The sequence below is a fragment of the Anabrus simplex genome, chromosome 1 (assembly GCF_040414725.1).
Source record: "Anabrus simplex isolate iqAnaSimp1 chromosome 1, ASM4041472v1, whole genome shotgun sequence".
In the NCBI taxonomy this organism is placed as follows: domain Eukaryota; kingdom Metazoa; phylum Arthropoda; class Insecta; order Orthoptera; family Tettigoniidae; genus Anabrus; species Anabrus simplex.
The window spans coordinates 755,958,656-755,986,175 of NC_090265.1; the positions used below are offsets into that span (position 1 = coordinate 755,958,656).

Consider the following 27,520-nt stretch of genomic DNA (forward strand, 5'->3'; position numbering starts at 1 on the left):
CAAGCCGGTTTCCGCAAAGGCAGAGGAACCAGAGATCAAATTGCTAATATTCGCTGGATTATGGAGAAAGCAAGAGAATTCCAGAAAGACCTATACTTATGCTTTATTGACTATGCTCAAGCCTTTGACTGTGTTGACCACAATAAATTGTGGCAAGTACTCAAGACTATGGGAGTACCAGATCATCTTATTTGCCTCATGAGAAATCTCTACTCTGATCAGGAAGCTACGGTGAGAACCCTATATGGAACAACTGAATGGATCAAGATTGAGAAAGGTGTACGTCAAGGCTGCATATTGTCACCTTACTTATTCAACTTATATGCAGAGTATGTGATGAGGAATGCCAAATTAGATGAAACAGAAACTGGAGCTAAAATTGGTGGGATACATATAAATAACCTTAGATATGCTGATGTCACCACCCTGTTAGCAGAAAGTGAAGAACAACTTAAGTATCTACTAATGAAGGTGAAAGAAGAAAGTGCAAAAGCTGGACTAAGGTTGAATGTCAAGAAAACAAAGATCATGGCAACTAAACCTATCACCTCCTGGCATATAAATGGTGAAACAATGGAGGTTGTTCCTAGTTTCATCTACTTGGGCTCCAAAATAACTGCTGACGGCGATTGCAGCCATGAAATTAAGAGACGCTTGCTCCTTGGGAGGAAGGCAATGGCCAACCTTGATAACATTTTCAAGAGTAGAGACGTAACTTTAAGAACGAAGATTCGTATAGTGAAGGCTATGGTCTTTCCAGTAGCAATGTACGGAAGCGAAATCTGGACAGTAAGAAAGGCTGAGCGTCGAAGAATAGACGCATTTGAACTATGGTGTTGGAGAAAAGTCCTTAGAGTTCCGTGGACTGCGAAGAGGTCTAATAAGTCCATATTACAGGAAATCAACCCAGGCTGTTCACTGGAAGGTCAGATAATCAGACAAAAACTAAAGTACTTCGGTCATATTATGAGAAAACATGATTCACTGGAAAAGACCTTAATGCTGGGGAAGACTGATGGTAACAGGAGAAGAGGGCGACAACGGATGAGGTGGATTGATGGCATCAAGGAAGCCACGGCTCTCAATTTAGAAAGACTTCGGAAAATAGTTCATGACAGGAAGAAATGGCGCACTTTGGTCTATGGGGTCACGGAGAGTCGAAAGCGACTAAACGACTAACAACAACAACAACAACAACAATGTTCAGCTCATTAACAACCTTCCTATACAGATCGTAAGAACAGTCACAAACATTTTTACCTTGTATGAAATCATCATACATCCTTTTAATAGTCGCATCGTTTGGGAGGTATTGTCAATTTGGCGCATGTTGTCTTTTGTAGTGAGCAATACTTGGGTTGTAGCTCTCTATATGATTTATAATAAGGCTCCTGTCAATTTTCTTATGATTAGGATGCTTTCATCTTTTGTCAGTCAAACATGATGTCATACCAGTCTTTGTGAACAGATGTTAAAGTGTCATAAATAACTGAGTTATTTTCTTTAGAAAACCCAAGAGTAGTGAGAAAAAACCATTTACACACTCCGACTCTTTCGCTGTCTTTGTCATATAAAAAACTATTAAAACAAATTTTTTCTAGTTTCCGATTCACCCCCACGTCTCTTCACCGGGAACTTAGTGGCACACATCACAATAAAGTCCCGTCTTTCAGTGAAATTTTTGTTCCAAAATTCAGTGTTACATTGGTTTCTCCACTCTTCTGAAAATTTTGTGCTGCATTTGTAGCGACATTTGTCACCACAAGGGTCATGTGGGGGATGGTTTCCTTTTAACTTTTTGATTCTGTGCTGTGCTCTTTCTTTTGGAATTGTACTTTGTTTCTTCTTTACTCTTTTCGTTCTTCTTTTTGTGAAACTAGGATGATGTTGTTGTTGTTCTTCTTTTCCTTCTGTTTAAAGTTTCACCATCGTGAGAGTTTTCTATTTCATTTTGAACTTCAATTATTTAATTTTTAATGTTAATAATTTCAATACGGAACAATGAAATTTTTATCTTTAAATAACCTCCAGTGTTGTGTAAATCAATGTGCTTTCATCTTCTTTCGTTTTCATTGATACACAAGCATCCAACATTGATTGTGGTTCCTGAAATTAAATGCATGATCGTCAGAACTCATGTAAAAGATCGACTGAAGATGAACAATAAACACTTGACGGTACTGTATATTAATTGTTCGTTACATATAAAAGAACCAGACAATGCAACAGCTCATACAAACGTAGGCCTAATCAGTAAACAAAGTCAGCTGTATTCAAATTGTGACAACACAAGGAACTTTGTTACTGTTTGCTTAAATGAGAAAGCATTATTACGTGAATGTTTGTTTCTGTTACAACAACAACATACTGTTTTTGTTACTTTCATTCATTTACATTTCTTATAGTGGCGTGTATGCCAACTGTTACTGCGGAATGCTTGGTATTTATTATTGATGACTCACCGGAGATGGGGTCGGGGTGTCATCAGTCATGCCAGAATGATGTCTGTCACTCCGTTCTTACTTGATCGTTACTTCACACACCGGCAAATGATGAGCATTTAAAAAAATACTTTAAATGGAAGTTCCTTTTCATATGATATCTCCTGTAATTATGAGTAGTACGTTGTCACCTCACTCGTGCTTCCTGACTGAACTGGAAATGGGCCGTGACCCATCAGATTCCACTGCAAATGGAACAAGTAAATAAAAGAGAACAAACTGAACTGCACTCAGTGTGTTATAATATAGAAAGGGAGAAGGTAATAATGGCATTATCAACAGACACTCCAGCTAGGCTGTTGAAAAAAATGGCCAGTCACATTGACAGGTCCGATGAAAGAAGGTCTTACCTCCTGGACCAGGAAATCCCACGACAGTGTCTTACGAAGGAAGGCCCTAATTCCTTGATAGGATGCTTAACTTGAAGAGTGAAGGCCCTAAGTACAACTCTTTGTGGTTTTAGGGTGTTTTCAATATGTGTTTGTTACATAGGGTCTTTTTTCATCAAAACCCACGTCAAACTGTAGTTAGGGCCAATATAAAATTCAATATAACTCAACACTGTTTTGGATTTAGGGCTTTCTAATGGCATAGAAAGGTGTATTCTTGTACACCAATTCAGAAAAGCTAAAAAAAATGGGCCTTTTAACTCATCAGGGCAGAAATGTCATTAAAATTAACCACGTATGCTCATTCTTTACATACATTATGAAAGCCCGTAACACTGACCTGAGACAGTATAGTACCAACCAAATTCTGTCATATTTCAACATCTTGGACCTGAGTAAATTTCTACAGTACACTGATCTCTGCTTTCTTCACAGAATTGTTAATGGTACTCTTAAATTTCCTGTTACGTGTTCATCCACGTAGGATCTGAAATAGACGACTCTTCCATATCCTTCGTGTGGTCTGTCGCCTTCCCACAACAGCAAATGCCCTGCGTGAAATATTATGAATGATGAGTGTTGAAAAATAACTGAATCTCTTTCATTTGGGACCTTTTGAAGGTCAGAAGTCAGGACTTTCAGACCCGAGCATGTTCTTTTTAATGCCTTCTCTGAAATGATTGTGGAAGAAGCTCTAGTGGAGTCAAAATCAATGGAATATGGGTGAGGAAAATTAAATTTGCTGATGTCCAAGTAATTTTGGCTGGGAGTCCATCATCCTAGATAAGCAACAACAGTGAAAAGGTACGACATGAAAATCAAAATCTAATTGTGTAGTGGTACCATGGTCACCTTGAAGATATTGAGCAAGTAAGGTCATTTACTTACCTAGGCCAAAAGATCACAGAAACGGTAGATGCTCGACTGTTGGATAGCTGAAGCATTTCCACTACGAGAGACTTTCGCTATGTCTGAACTGTATGCATCAGAAATTTGGACTTCAAATAAAACTGGTAACAGCAGACTTCAGGCATTTGCAATGTGATGCATCAGACGAATGCTTAAAATTCCAGGGACAGCAAAAATAACAAATTTCTAACTCTTACAAAAGATGAATGAGAGGAAATCACTGTTCAAAACAATTAAAAACCGATGCCTGCAATGGTGTTGATAGCAGGAAGGCCAAGGCGGCAAGTGACTTTGCAGCAAGCAAACTGCGGAGTATTTTCCAATCTATGTAGGATGCTAAATGGTTTATTTTGTCACCTATTCAATACATATAAATTTTTACATTTAGGAATTTATTATTAATTCTACTTGAGACATGTTTCGCCCTTCATTGAGGGCATCATCAGTCAAATCACCTCCTCAAGGCAAAAATCAGGTACCTGATTAGTATTTAACATTCACACATTAATATACATTACAATGGGAAAATTAAGTACGAGAAACACTTGTACAATGGTGATAGTTGACAATATAAGTTTATAGACTAAGTAGTCGGCACCAATGCGTAAAATTATTGGGTAATTTTAGCAGAGCTAGCAGTGGTGCTCCGAAGAATAATTGACGCACTCGTAGGAAATTATAACGTTTTTACAAATTATTTACATTATAACTGTCAATGGTTGGTAACTATACAGTAAATTTACATTATCCAATTGAACAGTTGAGAATTTATAGTTTATATACATAATTACAAGAGAGCCGCTTGGTGAGCAAGGATATAACAATGTCTAGCACCAAGTGCGTCCTGTTTTAATCGTTGGAAGACATATCAGAAATATGCAGAGTGGTTTAATCTTATTTATAATCACAGGGGGCAGGGAAAATATTCCATAGCCAAATGAGGTTCTATAGGCATCAAACTGAAAGTTGTCTGGTTGAAGTCCCGGGTTCGGTATGGTGAACTTGGTCAGCGTGGACGGAGACTCATTGGGTGTCACTGAGTAAACGGTGCATTTGAATGGCAACAATGATGGCAGTTATTTGTAGGTAATTGTATTATTGGGAATATGTTGCGGGTTGAATCTTCCGCTTTTACTTTAGTTAACTCCTTGTAGCTTGGAATGTTATGTGAAACATCGGTGTGAGATGCCAGTCCCTGGTGGGTGGGGGGGCACAGATAAATACACTTATGATATCCCCTGCCTGCCATAAGGGGAGAGCATGGGTTGGCGACCATGGGATCCTTAGCTGAGTTCTGGCATTGCTTCCACTTGTGCCAGACTCCTGTTCGACCTCCCTTGGTCAACTCCATGGGTGGCCCAGATTGGTTGCACAGTAGATGTTAGTTTTCCCTCGTCCTGCTCGCGACGTCATCACAGGAGCACCGTGGACTGTGTAGCACACAACCGCACGTATATCTTATTTCTTTGTCTTGTAAAGAAAAGATTTCCTCGTAATATCTGTACGTAATTTCTCTCCTTATTTTGCTGTTGGCTTATATAGTGGCCTACTGTATTTTGCGTAGCGTGGGTGTTGTAGTTCGTTTCTGTGAGATCTCTGTTAAGTTGCTGTGTTTCGTGCAGTGAGGTGTACTTATTTTCTTTTCGTTAGTTGCGTGAACAGTGTAATAGTAGCTGGAGTGAAATTTCTGTGTTCATAGTATCATTGCGATAGAAAACCGTAATTTGACTGATGATGCCCTCAATGAAGGGTGAAACATGTCTCAAGTGGAATCGACAATAAATTCCTAATTTATAAAATTTATATGTATTGAATAGGTGGAAAAAACAAACCTTTTAGCATCCTACATCCGTTAATGACTCACCGCAATCTACAGCGACACCTGATTGTTCAACAGAAGGATTTTGGTACCTCGCCGGCTACATTGCCTACCGTGGGAGAAAATATGACAGGTCAACTGGGGAAATGTTTTCCATTTGTTCTGGTACAGCCCCTATGGGATGGATAGAAATGTTATCTCGGGGATGTCTACTCGTTCCATCGAAAGAATGACTAAACCAAATAAAGGAATTTGAGTTAATTTTCACGGACACTCACGGACGTGCTGAACTGTGACGCATACCTAATATTATACGCAGAGTGTGTCAAATAATTAGCAGTAAATTCCCCGCTGTACCACCAAAAATAATAAAAATGTATGTTAGAACGAGAACATTTATACGCATACGACAAATGAACATTTGGGCAAGGACTGAAAAAAAAAAAAAAAAAAAAAACACCGGGCAAGTTGGCTATGTGGTTAGGGACGCGCGGCTGTGATCTTGCATCTGGGAGATAGTGGTTCGAATCCCACTGTCGGCAGCCCTGACTATGGTTTTCCATGGCTTCCCACTTTCATACCAGGCAAATGCTGGGGCTGTACCTTAATTAAGGCCATGGCCGCTTCCTTCCAACTCGTAGGCCTTTCCTATCCCATCGTTGCCATAAGACCTATCTGTGTCGGTGCGATGTAAAGCCACTAGGAAAAAAAAAAAAAAAGACTGAAAAATCCATAGCAGATCATCGGCGAAAGGCACGGCAATGGATTTTTTCTTCAAAAGCAACCATTTCACAACATCTAATCTCACAAGTAGGACTGTGTTCTAATTAAGTGGTTTTCCTGTTCCTTCTTATTCTTTAACTTTAAAAAGTAGAAATATTTATGCATGGTTTCGAATATGAACTTACTTCTGCTGCTGTTATAATGTGTGTTAAGCTTTAAACTCGATGCCGGTACCTGCCGAAGTGAGTCAGTGTATCGTATGGCAACATACAGTAGTTCCATTACAGAAGTTCTACTGTCAAGATATAATATTACGAACATTTCATATCTCTGATTATTTTAAATTCATATTCATTCTTTCATTCAACCTTTTTTTTTTTTTTTTTTTTTTAATTTTGGTCAGTGGATAAATCTTAGAATTTTAAGTGACATTACATTTAGTCTCATCTCGTACCATTAGGGGGCAGTGACCTAGATGTTAGGCCTCTTTAAACAACAATCATCACCATCATCTTCAGTATTTTCCTTCTTATTAAACAGGTGGAACAAAAGAGTAATAACAACACATTTAAAAACAAAACTCTGGGCTCTTAGCAAAGTACTACTCGGCTTATTTAAAGGTTCTAGAAGTCAATTTCTGGTCCTTCCTTCATGCACCATTTCATTATAATATCCTTGCTACTAATCTCAATGTTGAATTCTTACACATTGTCATTTATGCTCACTTGGGAGGGACTGATCTGTTCTGGTTGGTTTTTTCCACCACGTGTGCACCTGCTTGAACTATATGTCAAGTTATCTAGCATCTACTCCAAGTTTGTATTGTGCCCTTCTTTGTCAATTTCCTCTTCAGGTACATACAAACATTACGTATAAAGGGGAAGGAAGCAAAAGATTCCGTATTTCTTATCAGTATGATGTAACCAGATATTATTATTATTATTATTATTATTATTATTATTATTATTATTATTATTATTATTATTATTATTATTATTATTGGCCACATTGGACCACCAGAGTCATTCCACATTTGCTTTCTCTTTGAAGATAGTACTATTTTACCTTGAGGTATGTTAAGACTTTTAGTTTATAACAGTAAAATATTAAATGTTATTATTGCATTAGCTAGTAGAATCAAATACTGCAAAGAATATTACATTGAGTTAAAAACATTCTCTAAGAAACCCATTAAAGCTGAAGTTTAACACCTTTCCATATTTATTTATTTATTTATTTTATGCCTTTGTATGTTGTGAAGTTAGGGCTCACGGCCCTCTCTTACACTTAACCACAACATACATTACATAGTCACATGAATTAGAAAAATAGCATTGTTAACAGTCTCTAACCGGGCGAGTTGGCCATGCGGTTAGAGGTGCATGGCTGTGAGCTTGCATCCGGGCCATGCGGTTAGAGGTGCATGGCTGTGAGCTTGCATCCGGGAGATAGTGGGTTCGAATCCCACTGTCAGCAGCCCTGAAGATGGTTTTCCGTGGTTTCCCATTTTCACACCAGGCAAATGCTAGGGCTGTACCTTAATTAAGGCCACGGCCACTTCCTTCCAACTCCTAAGCCTTTCCTATCCCATCGTCGCCATAAGACCTATCTGTGTCGGTGCGACGTACAGCCCCTAGCAAAAAAAAACAGTCTCTAAAAACTACCTACATTAATGGAGTAATATTAGCCTATAACTTATTATAATTTTTTTTTAAAATAATTAATATTATCTGTCTACATAACCTAGCTCTAAATCATACTTGCACTCATACACACTAACATTCATAAGCTGATCACATATTTAAGAGGAATTCTTGACAAGACTGTTTAAATGAGACTATTGAAGTGCTATTACGTATACTGACAGGGAGAGTGTTCCATAGCCTTGCCCCAGATACTTGGAAATAGTGACTGTATACAGATGAATGATTAACCGGTATGATAAGGGTAGAAGTTGATCTGGTATTATGTCCATAGGTATATGAGAGGAAGTTAAAATGTGAGGATAGGTATTGAGGTGTAGATTCGTTCAGAAGTCGAAAAATTAGTGGCGCAGTATGTAGATTTCTTAGTTGATCGATTTTCAGCCAGGATAGCTTCTCATAATATGGGGAAATATGTGTCCTAAAGTTCAAAGAAAATACGAATTGTATGCAAGAGTTCATAGCCCTTTGAAGTTTCATAGTTTGTTCTACAGTTGCATCGGTTAATACAACATCACAGTAATGAATTATTGGAAAAAATGAGAGTTTGAATAAGTTTTATTTTCATGCTATGTGGAATACCAGAAACTGGCGGGAAGAAGTTTACATTGCAGTAACTCCTGTGTCAGGTTGTACTGTTTGGTTCTTGCGATCTGCCCAGTATTATTATTAATAATAATAATAATAATAATAATAATAATAATAATAATAATGTAGACTCCATGCAATAAGTTCATGTGTAGATTTGGTGCACAAAACATAGATCTGTTTGGAAGAATTACGCTTCATTTATGATTTCAGGGGAGTAATTGTGGCATTGTTTTGTATGATAATTATATGTTAGTGTTATCTGGTGAATCTATAACTTTTAAAATCGAATTCAGGATCATATTTATTATCAATTTTGTGTCCTAAGTGGGAACCATCTTGTTTTCACTATAATGGTCCATAGATAATACTAACAAGAGGGGTATTTGATTGATTTATTTGTTTACATTCTTGCCCTAAGTGTCCGACATCTTGTTTTGATTTGCCATTACTCTCATAGAAATCACAAAGAAGACTGGAACTCTGCGTTCTCTCCACGATGTTGCCAAGGTCACAGAGTATGCATTGTTAGTTTACTACTTTTGACGTAACTAAGACAGCCATCTTTAAAACGGGCAAACTGCAGTCTTTGCATGGTATTGCATAGGATACAAGATCTACATTTTACTCAAACCTGGCGGTAGGTATAAAACGTGACCCAGTTTTATTGGAGATTATGATAAAGGAAGATAACCTCGGAAAACAGCCGCTGCCTGGGGATCGCCAGGGCACTCTTGGAACCACTGCAAGGAGTGACAGCATGCAAGCCAGTGGTGGTAGGATGGTGAGCAGACGGCCTCCTGCCGGGAGGGATCCCAAAGAAATTAGTCTCCGAAGCCAAGGAACACAGTGTTGCGCAACACCTCTTGACAACAACCACTGAAAGTGCTTTTGCAGAAGATGCAACCACCAAAGTGCGAAAAGTCCGTACTCGAATGAAATGGGAAAATTCTGTCAATGAGTTTATAATGAGGGCTTACTATAGAGTTACCAGGCTGGAAAAGGACATGACAGATTATCGACAGAAGCTATACATGGTTTTCAAAGCACAGTATCCAAACACACAGGTCTCAAAACAACGAATAGCAGATCAAAGACGCGCAATTGTCATGAAGAACTTTATACCAGAAACAGTTCTCAGTAAGATTAAACAGGAAATTGAAACTGAGCTAATGGGTCCCTTGGAACCTTCAGGTGAGCATGAAAGAATTGCATATGAAACCAACAGAGCCACACCCTACACCAACACCATGGCTCCACAAAACCTCCAAGAAACTGAAGTTTACACATACCAACAGAATACAGAAAATGAATGGCAAACTGAAATAGAAGATGAATTCCAAAGAGCACTTATTGAGTTTGAAGGTACAGATCCCACGCTCAGACCTATACTACCCAGGCAGAAGCAAACCAAGAAATTCACACAAATAATTGAAAAGTTGAATACCAACATTCTACCAATATATTTAGAAACACACCAGACATTCCTCCAGGTACATACTGCAGTCTACTGTGCTGCTGTGGCAGCAATCAGGGCAAATGGGGGAAAAGTAAGATATGCAAATAGGTCAATGAACCGAATACATAGAGAACCACCATGGCAGCGCCGACTCAAATCACGAATTGAAGACCTACGACAGAACATCAGTCGACTTACTCAATACACCAATGGTCATCGAAGTCCTCGGCTTTGCAGTCACCTAAGGAAAATATTGAGGAATACCAAAAACCACTCTACTAAAGATGCAGAAAACACTCTCATTACCGAACTAACTGCCCTTGCTAAACGTCTCAAGTGCTATACTAAGGCAACGGAAAGAAAGGCACAAAACTCTTTTTTTAATGGGAATGAGAAACTATTTTACAACAAACTTAGGACACCTGAGACCAACTTTATACAAAATTATAACATCACTTGTAGCAAATAGAATCCAGAATCATTGCAAGGTCAATTCCATCATCGATGAGGAACAAAAGGGCTGCAAACGGTTCACAAAAGGCTGTAAAGAACAATTAATAATTGATAGTATAATCATGGAACAAGCATACCACAACAACAAAATTTGCACACTTGTTTCATAGATTACAGAAAGGCATTCGACTCGGTGCCACATTCCTGGCTTGTTGAAGTCCTTAGAGTATATAAAGTTGATCCTAAAATAGTGACATTTCTAGCAACTACCATGCAGACTTGGCAAACTACTATTAACCTCCGCAACGGAGAAGAATGTGTGGTAACTGACCTCATTCCAATTAAAAGAGGCATTTTCCAAGGGGATTCCCTCAGTCTGCTATGGTTTTGTCTTGCTCTGAACCCACTATCAGACTTACTGAGTTCAACAACATATGGATTCACTATAAAAAATAAGCAAAGAACAATCTACAAAATTTCACATCTGCTGTATATGGATGATCTGAAACTGTATGCTGCATCACAAAGACAACTTGAACACCTTGTCTCAATTACCCACACTTTCTCCACAGAAATCTGCATGAAATTTGGACTCGATAAATGTGCTACTCAGACAATAAGGAGGAGCTCTTTCTTGGCACAGGGCATCCACTCTGAAGCAACAGATATCTCACCACTGACAACAAATGAAACATATCGATATCTTGGATATAACCAATCAGCCAGGATTCAACACAAGGACACAAAACAGGCATTGAGACTGACATATATTGAATGAGTAAGACGAATCATACGTTCTAAACTCACAGGAAAAAGCATCGTTAAGGCCATCAACACGTTTGCTATACCTGTTCTCACATACTCGTTTGGAGTCATAAAGTGGACTACAACTGAGTTGAAGGATCTTCGAAAGTGAATGTGTTACTGACAAAACACAACATGCATCATCCAAAATCAGCCTCAGAAAGACTCACTCTGCCTCGTTCTGATGGTGGTCGTGGACTAATAGACCTTGAGAAATTACACAATGAACAAATTACATCACTAAAGTGCTACTTCAAACATAAATCAGGAACCTCGGCCCTACATAGTGCAATGGTTGTGGCAGATAACGGTTTTACACCCCTCAATATGAACACCCCGGCTTCACTTACAGTGTCATTCTCCACAAATGAGGAAAAGATCGTTCTATGGAAAAAGAAACCTCTTCATGGGCGGTATCCAAATGAGTTAAATCAGCCATATATCGACAAACAAGCGTCGCATGAGTGGCTGACACATTCGGATATATACCCGGAAACAGAGGGCTTCATGTTCGCCATACAAGATCAAGTCATTGCCACAAGGAACTACAGAAAGCATATACTACATGATCCGTCTGTCTATTCAGATCTGTGCCGACGATGTAATACATCTCCAGAAACCATCCAGCACATAACCTCAGGTTGTCAATTAATGGCAAACACAGACTACAAGTACAGACATGACCAAATTGCAAAAATCATTCACCAGAAATTAGCCCGACAAAGTAACCTAATCCATTGTACCACAGCATACTGGAAGTACAAACCCCAATCAGTCTTGGAAAGTGAAAATTACAAAATTTACTGGGATAGAAGTATCATCACTGATAAAACTATTACCTGCAATAGACCAGATACAACTTTTGTAGATAAAAACAAGAAAATTTGCTTCATAATTGACATAGCATGCCCTAATACTCACAACCTTCAATCAACACATACAGAGAAGATTTCAAAATACACAGATTTGGCCACAGAGATAAAAACCATGTGGAAACTCAACAATGTTATCATACTTCCAGTAGTGATTGGATGTAATGGTATTATACCAAAGGCACTACACTCCACCCTCTCACTTACAGAGAATTACAAAAAACAGCAATCCTGGCCACTTGCCATATAGTAAGAAAGTTTATTGGCATGAACCATCCACCATACACAGAGGACTAATGAAAATCGTCTACTAATAATTTTGGCCGTTTGTATGTAGTAAATATCTCATAAATATATGTCAAGTCTATTTGTCAGCAATGTTAAGTATATACCGATATGTATGAAGCATATGTGCGTATGTACCAAATAATACTTCTTCCATGTACATTGTACCGAAGAAGTTTATAAACCCAATTATAAAATTGTGAATTATATATAATGAAATATAATAATAATAATAATAAGAAGAAGAATTTAACATTCCTTCATTGCTATCCGATCCTCCTTTATTTTTTATTTTGCAATTTGCTTTACATCACACAGATAGGTCTTATGGTGATGATGGGATAGGAAATGGCTGGGAGTGGGAGGGAAGTGACCATGGCCGTAATGAAGGTACAGCCCTAGTATTTGCCTGGTGTGAAAATGGGAATCTATGGAAAACCATCTTCAGGGCTGCTGACAGTAGGGTTCGAATCCACTATCTCCCAGATTCAAGATATGTGGATAACACATTTGTGATCGTGAACGAAAGTGCAACTGACGCCATCACCACTCTATCCAACCTTAATCATATTGACCCACATATCAAGTTTACACTAGAATCAGAGAACGATAAAAAACTGAATTATTTAGATCTAATGGTCATCAGACAAACTGGTTCAATGACCTATAAGATTTTTAGAAAACCAACACAAACCGCTAACACAATCCATCAAGATTCCATACACCCACATGTTCATCAATCAGTCAATACTGATCTGCATTTAGGGCAGTCGCCCAGGTGGGAGATTCCCTATCTGTTGTTTTCCTAGTTTTTTTCTTAAATGATTTCAATGAAATTGGAAATTTATTGAACATCTCCCTTGGTAAGTTATTCCAATCTCTAACTCCCCTTCCTATAAATGAATATTTGCCCCAATTTGTCCTCTTGAATTCCAACTTCATCTTCATATTGTGATCCTTCCTACTTTTAAAGACGCCACTCAAACTTATTCGTCTACTAATGTCATTCCACGCCATCTTTCCGCTGACAGCTTGGAACATACCACTTAAATACAAAGTATGTTACAAGTGTTATTTTTAATATCCACCTACATACATTTCAGTACAGACCTAACCTGAGAATTATAATGTGTAACATACCACTTATAATATAACTATTTAAAATAGTTTATTAGAATCCGCCTTGATCAATACACTCACTAAATGAAAAACTATTTATTAAACCAAAGATGTTTCGGGAAGTCTCAACCATTACCTTCATCAGTGGTCAGACCAAAGAATGAAGCAATATAACACAATCTTTTGTTTTACAATTTAAAGAAGTATTGTGCCCTAATACACCATATCAAAGAGTAAAGAGAACTTATGAAATATAATAAAAATGATCAATACATAAAATTTTGGTTGAATTGAATGAGAATACTATATAAATTTAAGATCTTCAAGATCAGGAATTTACAAATTAACATGCCAGACATGTAAACAACGATACATAGGACAGTCTGGAAGAAGTTTGGCTATAAGGTACAAAGAACATGTTAATGTGGTCAAACATAAAAGATATTTGGCAATGGGAGAACATATGGTTGAAATGAATCATAAATTTACAGACATTTCCAATGACATGAAATTATTACATTTGGCCAAGAAGGGAAAATTACTGAATGTTTTGGAAAATTTAGAAATTTACCTTACACAAAAAAAAAATTTTGAATCAACTTTAAATGAGAAAAGTGCAGAAGATAACCCACTGTATAGACTAGCATATGATCATTAAAGGAACAAAAAGAAGAAAACTTGAAGATCCTAAATTTATATAGTATTCTCATTCAATTCAACCAAAATTTTATGTATTGATCATTTTTATTATATTTCATAAGTTCTCTTTACTCTTTGATATGGTGTACTTCTTTAAATTGTAAAACAAAAAATTGTGTTATATTGCTTTATTCTTTGGTCTGACCACTGATGAAGGTAAAGGTTGAGACTTCCCGAAACATCTTTGGTTTAATAAATAGTTTTTCTTTCATTTAGTGACTGTATTGATCAAAGCGGATTCAAATAAACTATTTTAAATAGTTTTATTATACATTCAGACTAGTCAACACGGACCAGACACAATATTAACCTATCTTGGTTACGTTTATTAACATACCACTTAGTCGAGCAGCTCGTCTTCTTTCTCTCAGTTCTTCCCACCCCAAACTTTGCAACATTTTTGTAAAGCTACTCTTTTGTCGGCAATCACCCAGAAGAAATCAAGCTTCTTTTCTTGGATTTTGTCTAATTCTTGAATCAAGTAATCCTGGTGAGGGTCCCATACACTGGAACCATATTCAGTGCAGCATACCATAGTATGATACACCGCTGCTTTTAGCATCCTGCTGTCTAAAAATGAACTTAAAAAGGAATTAAACACCATTCGCCGTATAGCTAAATTTAATGGCTACAACAGCTCCTTTATAGAGAAAATCATTAATAAACATAAATACCAACCTACAACCACCTTAACTCTTACCTGGTCCGGGTTCACTTTTTTATCGTAAATGGTATGACAGGGACCCAGTTTAAATATTGAATATATTACATTACATAATTACATTTTATTAACATACAAATTTATTTAGCTCAACACACTGTTTACTTCAGAAATAAAAAACTTTCAAATATTCTTAAACTTATTAAACCAATTAATGACTGACTTTTCTGTTTACATACATTTTCAAAGGACTAATGTTGCTTTGTCAATTTTGATCAATAATCCAGTATTATGATTCAACATTTTTGAATACAATGACACAAAATGACAAAACAATGTCTACATTGATTCATAATAATGTCTTATGGAATAAAACACTGCAGTGAACAATCAAAGGTCATCTCCAAATTGTCCATCACAAATGCATGCCGATTATCTCTAAAGAACCCCTTATACTGCAAAATTGATTGCTCCACATCACAGGAAGTCAGACGTGCATAGTTAAAGAGAGGAACGTCACCAACACTAACGCCATCAATTTCGCCTACATGAGAGCCCTCCGATACATTAGAAAGTTGGCACATTGTTTGAAATCCTCTGTTTTTCCTGAAAAAATTTAGATATTTGACCTTTAAAAGTCCCTGTACCTGTGAAGCAAGTTATTTTCAACAGCTCGCACTTCTTTCACTGTTTCGGACAACAGGTTAGTGGACTTTTCAAGTATGTCTATAGTTTTACACAAGAAGCTTAGATTGGCAGATAAAAACGCCAAATCATTTTTCAAAGAGCTGTCTTTCAGTACCTATCTCGTGAAGAATCTCAATTGACAACGCGTCGTTTTTATCAAGTGCATTCACAACGGATGCAAAACTTTTGAAATTGTCTGCGTAGTATACCACAGTGCTAAGCCAGGTACCCACCGCGTAACAATAGGCAGAGGAGGAAGCACAAGATCCAGGTTTTTCTCTTTAAACAGATCGATGCTTGAGGATGCTTTTACAAAGACTTTTTTGCCATTAGACACTAATTTATCCACCGAGGATACTGAGCCCTCACAGTTTCACATAACCTGTATAGAGCATGAACAACACAAGTTACATGTATCATTTTTGGAAAACTCACAGAAAGGCCTTCAGCTGCTTTTTTCATGTAAGCTGCACTATCAGTATGGAAAAGCAATACATGGTCTTATTTTATACCTTTTGGCCAAAGTAAGTGCATGGCTTCATTGAATAACCTAGCTACAGTGACATGGTTTGCAGCAAGCATTTCTTTACACGCTAGCAAATAAGAATGTTCACAAGCAGTTTTGTCATTCTTCAACACACCAACTGCAACATTTCCTACTTTTCTGCCACTTGAATTAGTGGTTTCGTCAGTGCTCACCCACAGTTTTTCACTATCACATACTGCCCGACTTCTCTGTAAAGTTTCTTCTAAACATTTTGGGAGATAGTGTTTCCTTAATGTGAATTCATCTGGAGGCTCAAAATTAATGTACTTAGGAAATTTCTCAGTCCCGGATTATTTATTTTTCCAAGAGGAATGTCAGTGCAAACAAATGCTCTGCACACATCTAAATAATACTGGGAATATTTAGATGGGCCTGCATTTGAAGTAGCTGGTTCAGCTATTACTAATTGTCGTGAACGCACACGCGAAGCAGCCGCAGTATGCTTATTTCCAGACAAATGCTGGGTTACTTTAGAATGTTCAGTTGTAATCGTGCAAGCGAAGAGGAAGGTTGTTGAGTGAGTGATTGCTGATGTGGGAATTTCAATAGAATTGTACCGGGCGACGATAGGTCGTTGGCACGGTAGAGGCAGGCCCACGAGGTGCAACATGGGTTGGAGAGCCTGACAGCAGGTGAGTTTGATTTACATTTTGATGGCTGCATCAGTGATGGCAGTGTTGTTGGTCATTGGAGGGGTCGAGATGAACCCCGGACCTGATCGTGATAATGCGGTTGGATGGGAAGAGATGGAGAAGATAAGGGAAATCGGTAAGGCTCAAGCTCAAGCTGAACAAATGATACAGTTACTACAAGAACAGTCAAGTGAACTACGAAAAATAGTGAAAGAGGAGATAGGCAAGGTGACAGAAATGGTGATCCAAAATAATAAAGAAATATCAAGTTTGAGGGATAAGGGGAGAAGAATGGAGGAAGAGGTAAAAGAATTGAGATGGCAGGAGAAAAAGCGACAGCAGGAAACCCGTAAGAAAAATATTTTTATATATGGGCTACCCGAGGACACTAAAGATGATCTGGTATCCAAAGTGTTGGAGCTAATTAACGAGAGGCTGAAGATTAGCTGCAGGGAGGCTGATATAGATGAGATACAGAGAATGGGGAAAGCAAAAGGCAAGAGACCAGTGAGAGTGAGGGTCGTATTAACCCTACTAGTGAAGAAGATTTTGTATAATACAAGCCGATTGAAAGGTGAAAAATTATGGATCAAACAGGAGCTGGAGAAAGAAGCCTCAGGAACCAGAAAATGCTACAGTTCCACCTAGGAAAAGCTAGGCGTGCAGGAATAATGGCCTACATAAGGCGCAACAAATTAGTGGTGGGTGACGGGAAGTGGACCAGAACTTGGGGGGTAGAGCAGTTAAAGAATATGTACAACACAGCGAGTACATTGGCCGAGGAGGAAGGTGAACGCATGAGGCAGCTGAGATCAGCAGAAGGCGGAGCAGCGAGTGACGACCAGGTAGTGAAGCGACAAGGTCAGAGAGAGGACGAAGCAGATGCAGAGACAACTAATAGTGAGGGCAGTCCTGGTGACCTTCAGCGACAGCTGAGTGCTGACTCCATAAGAGAAGCAACACCGAAACGCAGACGTGTGAGTCTCAAGGTCTTCTGGCACAAAAAAGGTAATTTAAATTAGGGTGGCCTCGATAGGGAATGTGTTAATACTCTAGATGAGAACTCTGATGAACTGGGTGTTCCTAGGATTATGAGGTCTAAGAACAGCCAGAGTGAGGAGCAGGGGAGAAAGAAATAACTAGAGATAATAGTAGGGTGCATCAATATTGTAGGCCTTAGAAGTAAGTTACAGAATGAATCTTTTAAAGAGTTGTAACGTAGCTTGCATATCCTCGCATGTGTGGAAACCTGGATTCCACCTAAAAATTTCACTAACAGAATCACTGCTATCGGTTGGCTCATTGGAAGTGTTTTCTTTCGTGCAACTTTGAGAAACCTGTCCAATGACTGTTGCTTTTGCCTCATTTTGAGGATATCACGAAAATGTGACATTGCATTTTCATTGAACAGATTCATCCACTGTAATCATCTTCTTCCGACCGAATTCCTTTTTAGCCTTCTTTTCGTTCACAGGGCCCATCGTTGGAGAACAGTTATATCACAGATGACAGAAACAAAACATGTACACTCGTACGGTGTTGACTATGCGAGCAAGGCACGCCAACTGAAGTCCAGCGCGGGAAATGATTACACACACTTTCCCAGGAAAGAGAGTGGCAGGGGGAGGGGAAAACAAAGGCACAGGGGAGTAGGAAACGTACATACACGTGACGCTCGTATTGCGAAACCTCACTCGCTTATCAAGTCACGATTTATTTAAAATATTTGATCGTCTTGCAAAACACTCGTAGACCAAGTTACTCGCAATCCGAGGTTCCACTGTATTTTGAATGGATGGTGGCATGGCGGTGAATTAGAGAACCTGACATACATAACGGAATCAGGGGGTTAGTAGCATAGACTTGGCGCTATGCTCTAGGAATGCGTTGCCTGTATTAAATGCATGAAGGTTAAGGAATGGGGTGAGTCACATCATCTACCAATTATTGTCAGAGTAAAAGATAAAGAGGGTAGGGCATTAACAAGTAATACGATAAAATTCAAAGAAACGTTAGTTACTAAATACAGATGGAGAGGGGAGCTAAAGAAAGAGTTTATGAACTATTGTGAGGGAGAAATAGGCCAGGTAGTGAAAGCTGGAATAGACTCAATGATCGAGATTAACCAAACAAGTACAGCAGTTAAAATAATAGAAAACACTATAAAGATGGCAGGGGAGAAGATAAGGAGGGCCGGAACATAATAGGAAAATGTTGGTACAATGACGAATGCAGGCATAAAAAGTATGAAGTACTGAAAGCATTGAAGGCATATAGGAAGCACGGGGGAGAAAACCATAGGATGGAATTTTGTAACTTGAGAAGAGAATATAGGGAATTACTGTATACAACTAAGTCCGAATGGCAGGACCAGAGAGTTGTTGAATTAAATAGCAAGTCAAAACAGAATGATAGTAGGAAAGTATGGAGTACAATTAGGAGGATTTGTGGAATGCGGAAGCTTCCACGGCAGACTGAAATAAGTCAGACTATCTGGGTGGAACACTATAAGAAACTATTAGAGGTTGAAGATAGGTGGAGACCGAGAACAAATGAAAATGGAATATCGGTAGGGCTGGAGTGTATTGTGCCTGCATTAGACAAGGAAATATGGGTAGAAGAAATAAGAGAGGTCTTAGGGAAGGCCAAATCAGGAGCGATTTCGGGCATCACTAACGAATTTTGGAAGCAGGTGGCGCAAAACAAGAATATTCTAGAAAGTATGGTGAAACTATTTAACAGAATATTTGAAGGTGGGGAGTTACCAAAATCTTGGCAATAGGGAGTCATCTGCCCAATCTACAAGAAGAAAGGAGATAAAGGAGGTTAATGAAGTGGACAGAGGGGGAATCGATCCTGGAGAGACTTCAGTTAGGCTATAGAGGAAGGATGAGGACAACAGATAATATTTTTGTAGTGAAAACAATAATGGATAAGTATATAAAAAAGAAAGGTGGAAAATTGTACATTACTGCTATTGAGTTGGAGAAAGCATTTGATTCTGTGAGCAGAAGGGTGGTCGTAGCCAAGGATCGGGGTGCCTCAGAAGATGATAAGAGCGGTTGAAAACATATATTTAGAAGTGAAGTGCTCAATTAAAACTAAGGAGGGAGCAGTATTTGGTGAAATTTCTCTAAAGTAGGGCTGAAACAGGGTTGTAAGTTGTCACCAGTACTGTTCCTACTGTTTATAAATGATATCTTTCAATCAAAAGGTTTTGAGGCAGGGGTTTACCCAAGTCTTGAGAACCAGGATATTCCGGGTCTCATTTTTGCTGACGACATCCTTCTGCTCACTTTGACACCCAATAGTATGCAGGGTAGTATAAATGTAGTGGTAAATTACTGTAAAGAGTGGAATTTAAAAATTAATGCACAGAAAACCAAGGTAATGGTGTGCAAACAAGGATTTAAACTGTCAAAGAATGAAAAATGGTGGATGGGCGAGACGAGGTTAGAAGTTGTCAAGAAAGTGGAATACTTGGGTTTGATATTAAGTGGAAATGGGAAATGGACAGAGCAAATAAAAAGATCGAAGCTAAAAGGTATGAGTGCACTGTCAGCCATTAACATACTGGATAAGAAGATGCCCAACACAGACTACAGAGTCTATAAAAATGTTTTTAATGCAGTAGTTAAATCTAGAGTGTTGTACGGAGCGGAAATTTGGGGAGTTGAAGGGAGGGTTGATTCACCGGATACAATTATGAGTAGATTTAGTAAAATAATTATGGGTCTACCCAGTTGTACAGCTAACTGTGGAGTGAGAATGATGTGCAAAGATATAAGTCTGCAAGTGGATATTATTAAAAGGACAATAAAGTATTGGCTGAGAATGAAGCTGCGAGAAGGGGGCGAAGTGTTACAGATAGCATTTCAACACCAAATGACACATCAGAACCAAGGATACCGGGTGGATGAGGTACGGAACATTTTGGAAACGATAGGAATGGGATATTACTAGAAGAGAGACTGTATAGAGATGAGAATATGTAAAAAAATAGTTCTAAGAATTAATGATATTGAAAAGCAATGTATTGATGCACAATGTAGAAGTAAGAGGTCATTAGAAGAATTTTGTAGTGTAAGTGGGAGAATGAGGATAAATGTAGAGATTATAACAAAAAAGGGAATGGGGGGTATAATATGGTGGTTAATGGGGATACATAAAAATAAAGCATACAGACAAAACAGAGATGAAACTAAATGTTTACTATGTTCTGAAGAAATGGGATGGGCACACCTGATAAAAGATTGTTCAATGACAAACCAAATACGAGAGAAATTTATAGATGAGGAGGATGTAAAGAAATTGAGAACGAAAATCAGTTGTATACAATTGTAAAGTTATTGAACAGAGAATGGATGCACCCAGAGAGATTCGCTAAATTATTTAACGTTATAGGGGAATGTGGAGTAGGAAAATTTCTCTTTGACTATGTCATAAATAATAGTGTAATACCAAAGGAATGGAAGGAATCTATAATCATACCAATTTATAAAGGAAAGGGTGACAAAAGGAAACCAGAGAACTACAGACCAATCAGCCTGACCAGTATAGTTTGTAAAATACTGGAGAGCTTAATATCGAAGTACATCAGAGGGATATGTGATGATAAAAATTGGTTCATGAGGAGCTAGTATGGATTTAGAAAGAAATTTTCTGTGAGGCACAACTGGTGGGATTTCAGCAGGACATATCAGATCAGTTGGATTCAGGAGGTCAGTTAGATTGCATAGCCATAGATCTTTCCAAAGCCTTTGATAGAGTGGAACATGGAATATTATTAAAGAAATTGGAGGGAATAGGATTGGACGTAAGGGTTACACGTTGGATAAAAACATTTCTAAATTCAAGGATACAGAAAGTCAAAGTAGGAAATAATGTATCTCAGGAAGAGAAAGTTTGGAAGGGAATTGCACAGGGTAGTATAATCGGTCCGTTACTTTTCTTAATATACGCAAATGATTTATGGAACAATATAACATCAAAAATAAGATTGTATGCAGATGACATAATTGTTTATAGGGAAATAAACAACATTGAGGATTGTTCAGAATTACAAAGGGACCTTGAAAGTATCCAACAATAGGTTGAAGAAAATAATATGAAGGTTAATGGAGGCAAATCAACTGTTACAACTTTTACAAACAGGAGCTTTAAAACTGAATTTGAATATACTTTGGATGAGGTAGTTATCCCAAAAGATGGCAAGTGCAAATACTTAGGTGTGAGATTTGAAAGTAATTTGCACTGGAAGGGTCATATTGATGACATTGTTGGGAAAGCATACAGATCGTTACATGTCATAATGAGGCTACTTAAAGGATGCAACAAAGAATTAAAAGAAAAAAGTTACTTGAGTATGGTTCGTCCATTATTGGAATATGCAAACAGTGTTTGGGATCCTCACCAAGAATACCTAATAAAAGAAATAGATAGTGTGCAGAAGAAAGCAGCAAGATTTGTAACAGGGGATTTCAGGAGAAAGAGTAGTGTATCCGAAATGTTAAAGGAACTTGGGTGGGAAACTTTAAGTAAGAGAAGGGAGAAAACTAGACTTATAGGATTATATAGAGCCTATACAGGAGAAGCATGGGGAGATATCCGTGAGAGGCTTCAGTTGGAAAATAATTATATCGGCTGAACTGACCACAAATATAAAATTAGAAGGAATTTTAGCAGAAGCGATTGGGGTAAATTTTCATTCATTTGGAAGGGTGTGAAGGAGTGGAACAGTTTATCAGGGGTAGTGTTTGATCCTTTTCCAAAATCTGTACAGATATTCAAGAAGAGAATAAACAGCAACAGAGAAAATAAATGAAGTGTTAGAGGGCATTCGACCAGTGCAGGTTATTGTAAAAAAAAAAAAAAAAAAAAGTGTGTGAATAAATTAATTCCATCCCCTGGTCTAAAGAGTTTGAACAGCCAAAGTAGGGGACTGCCTGTAGGGGTGAAGTACAGTGGGGACTTCGAGGGCCCTGGGACCACTACGGTAGCTGTGAAGGCCCTTCAGGAACTCTGAAAAGTGGCTCTGGTTAAGACGCAGCAGGTTGTTATGCTACTTAGGATCCAGAATGGGTAAAAAACAAAAACAAAAAGTAAATAAATAAATGCAATGTAAATATTAATCTTATACCAGTTGTATAGTATCATTTGAAGTAATCCCACATACTGTATATCAGTTGACTATATTTGTAAGTAGTACAGGAGATATTATAAGTAGAATTTTGTAAACAATATAAATTTATTAAGGATGAGCTGTGTGTGTTTAATAGAAAACATTGTTAGCGTAAATTGTATAATATTGTATTATAGGAAAATTTTCTTCTCTTGTTAATTTAATATTTAGTGCTTGACAATAATGTATTTTAGTGTACCATTTGCCACCGAGGTAAACACCTCATTTGCAAATAAAGAGATTTTGATTTTGATTTTTGATTTTGTGGAAGGAAAGGGTGTGATACATGTCAGCCAGGAACTGAATTGTACCTAAGGTAACCTAGACAATATAACTCCGTTGAAGTCTAGAGCCATTAGGTACATAGGCTTAAGGTATAGTATGGAACTACCTTGTTGTAGTAGTTCTATTAGTCTGCCAAATTGCCGAATACTAATTTTCATTTTCTCCCTTTTCTTATTAGCCCGTAAAGGCAATATTGAAGTTCTTTGAGGTTTCATTTTTAATCTGAAAAGATGTCAATATCCATAAATATTTTGGTTTTTCTTTCAAAATGCCATCTATCAACGTAACTCCAACATTCAGTTTACATTATTCTTTAAACTTGAGAACGTTGATCTGCACTTACTGTTTTACCACACGGTTGGCAAAATAATACTTTTCCATCAGTAGTGAAAATGTTTTTAATTTCCACTACATATTGTTGAAGACGCGACCTTGTACTCGACTTCTCTTTTGGCATTATTTTGCAGGTTACGACACACAAAATTTACGGTGAATCATTGTTTCAATAAAAAGAATAGCAGCGGACACTGAAGGAAATAATATATGGACCCGAACAGATAACCTTACTCTTAGAAGTGATGAAATCCCACTACCTAATGGTGGGGCAATATTCTTCCCAGTCTCCCATGTCGTAACGATATTACCCGTCACCTTATCTCTCCGTGATTGCCTTTCGCTGATATTCTGTAAACAAAACCCAAGCGGGCTGACTCATAAAAGCGAGTTTGAATGACATCATGCAAGGAAACATCTTGTGCAGCAAATCAAACCGCTGTCTAAATGTAACGACGTAACCAGTGACCAACAAGTTTTAGAACTTACGGAGGGAAGTCTATAAATAGCCAAAACATTCAGATACATGATGTAAATACACTGTTAAAAACAGTACCGTAATTGTAAAGTGAAAATATGAGCATTATTTTATAACACAGAAGCATTTTAAATTTTATTGATTAACAAATATTGCCAATTTATGTGCTTATTATAGATTTTCTAAAAATATGTATTTACATTTAAAAAATGTGAAAATATGTGTTTTTATGTGAAATAAGATTAAGTTTTTACACTTGGGGATGCACAATAGGACTTTGTAACTTGCGTTAAAACTTGCGCAAAAAAAAAAAAATTACATAAAAATCCACTCCCTAATAATCACAGCTTTCCCTTTCTTTGGGACGTAGGATAGAAGGGTAATATCATTTGTATATCCATATACAGATGAGCCTACAGTTCTTCCACAATTAGCCTGGAACTGGATTGGTATCTGGTTTATTCCTTTTATTCCTACATATGTCAGCTTATTCGTTTTCGGAACGTTGACCAGCTCTATTGAAGAAAACCAGTCATCCGCTGTGATATTACAGTTGCTTCTGGCTATGCAGCTTGTGAGTCTGATAACAGACTGAGTTGGTTTTTGGTACTTCTTGCTTTCTGGGTCCAGGCCACAGCCATCTGAGTCCTTTCCAGTATACAGATATGCATTATAACAATAAGATGTCTATGCATCACAAAGCATCATCATCTTCAGGCCATACCTGGCCGGTTTTATCGGCATGTACATACAAAACTTACAGCGGCCTCTGAACAGAATGAGCATTTCATTGACACACCCGGAAGAGCTTAAACTGTATTTGCTTTGAAAGTTATTAATAACGTCTTTGAAAAGTTGTGAAATAGTTGCAGCTGGATCATCAGATTTCCTCTCGAATCTTGTTTCAGCATCATCGAAATGCAAACAGGCCAGGAGAGAAAGAAAGCGCTTCAATGACATCACTAGTTAAAATATTTCTCTATCTGTGCCGTCAGTAGCAAATATTGAAGCTGTGTCTTCATTATTAGATTTGAAAATGGCTGTGTAATATAAAAGTCCAAGCAGAGCTTTGATCTCAACAGTGTCTGTATCCTTTACGTAAGACGTAGTTTGATCTTTGTACTTGGCACGCACCACTTTTATTTTTTCAGTAGTTCTAAGAACAATGTTGCTGAGAATGTCATCTGTTATTAGTTGCATCGAAATTTCATGTACTTCTGCCTTGTTCCCCAAAGCCTTCACTGCTCCTTTTAACCCAGGCAATTGTAAAACAATATTATGAGCTAAGGACCTACCTCTTCTTGAAGGTTCCTGCGAACTCCATTTGAATCTGTTCTTCCCTCTGAAGTAGCGCGAGTCGCATACCTCTTCTTCCTCCTCAATCTCCTGGACGTCGTCTTCGGATTCTTCAACGGATGTATCCATGTTGTGATCACTTATTAAAAACTCCTCTTCATCCGCACTGGTATCTGGCTCATTTAAGGCATTGATAATGAACTGCTGAAAATCACGATCGTCTGGGTGCCTGTACATCTGTAAACAGAAGTCATTCTGTAAGCGAAAGTGTGTGAAAAAAAGAAGAAAAATCTCAAACATGAACTTGAGAATACCTGAAAAATATTGCATTAATGGCTGGGTGTGCACAAGAAATTGACCACATCCACATCTTACAGCTGCTTCTCATCAACTAAAATGAATTTACATGGAACAACAATGAACTACCGTTACAGGCGGAAGAGTAACGTAAACTCAAAAGTTGCGCGGGGTCCTCAGGACCCAGCCGTACCAGTTAAGGGTTAACAAAAGGAAAAACTCACAATTTTTTATCTACTTTTACATTTATTAATAAACATGTCTATCAAATCACAAACATATTAAAAACACAAGACATCAAAATAGCCTTCAAAACTCATAACAGAAACACAGATATTTTACACAATACCAATTCTATTAATCATAACAATAAGTTCACCAAGTCAGGTGTTTATAGACTCAATTGTAATAATTGTAACGTATCTTATTTCGATCAAACAAGTAGGAGCTTTCATACAAGATACTTAGAGCATGTTAACACCCGGAAATATAACAGATTTTCGGCCATGAAGCAGCACATGGGTGATACTAACCATAAGTTCACTAATATCAACCAAGACATGAAAATTCTCAAAGTTATACAAAAAGGCCCCCTGCTCAATATTACGGAAAATTGTTTTATCTATCTGGAACAGTTTACCAATCCTAACTTCAATCTAAATGACATTTCAGAGAAATTAAACAATTTTTTTTTAACCTTTTAATTCCTATCTTTAGTAATCATGTCTGAGACAAAAATAATTATTTCTTTTATAATCTCTTTAAATTCCCCTCTCAGCAGCAGTCTTTCTTTCCACATCCTTCAGCCCCACCTTAGACACCCCTCCCTTCCTTCCCTTCCCCTCCCCTCCCTACCCCCCTCCCCTCCCTACCTACTCCTTTGTTTACATTGCCTACTTCCTACAAGTCAGTGCCTGTTCCCTACCCACTCCTTTGTTACATGGCCTGCCTGCTTCCTCCAGCAAGTCGGTGCTTGTTCTCCATCAGACATCGGAGTTGAGTCTCATAAATAATTTTTCTCCTTTTAAATTTATTTTCTCTATGTTTATTCATTCCTAATTCTGGCTGTCATTTCCAGATTTACTTCTTTGCCTGAGGTCGTAAGTGAACTTTAAAACATCATACCATGACAAGAAGATTATAACCATAAATTTTGTTGTTATAATGTAATTTAATGTTATAATTATTCCTGCAACATTGTCTGTTATACTGTACATATGTTTAAGTTATCACATAATATGTTTAATTTTATTTGGCTGAAGATGGCCACTAAGTGGCTGAAACTAGTCCCAAGACTTATGTAATATCATTTACTTGATATATTGTATTGAAAAGGTGAAAACCCCTAGCCTCACGGCCAACTTATTCTCCTTTGTAAGAAGCATGATATAGATGTTGATTTCCATAGGGAACATGAAATATTTGTTCCGAATGAGTAAATTTATGATACCAGTATAGTTGGTCCGTTATTGAACATTATAAATTTTCCAACTGACTCATTCCTGGTTGCCAGCGTTTCGGCCCAGTGTGCTAAGTTGGGCTCGTCAGTTTGTAAATAGCACACCTACCAAGACACATGGCTAGTGCATACATTCAGAACAAATATTTCAGGTTCCCTATGGGAATCAACATGTACATCATTTGTTGGCCAGGCAGGCATCAATTTCTGAAATATGAGACAAAGTCTTTCATAGTGCATTGGCACTGCCGGTGGCTACAAGTAGCCTACGCAGTGGCCTCCACTTTCTGGACTAGCCATGCTTCTTGGTAGGTGTGCTATTTACCAAATGATGAGCCCAA

The 27,520-nt window shown here is 37.8% G+C and overlaps 1 protein-coding gene across 1 annotated transcript in view; it reads left to right on the plus strand.

The window, feature by feature from the left end:
* LOC136857496 (HCLS1-associated protein X-1) overlaps positions 1 to 27,520 on the plus strand; it is a 330,999-nt gene that overhangs the window by 75,620 nt on the left and 227,859 nt on the right. The window lies entirely within an intron of this gene.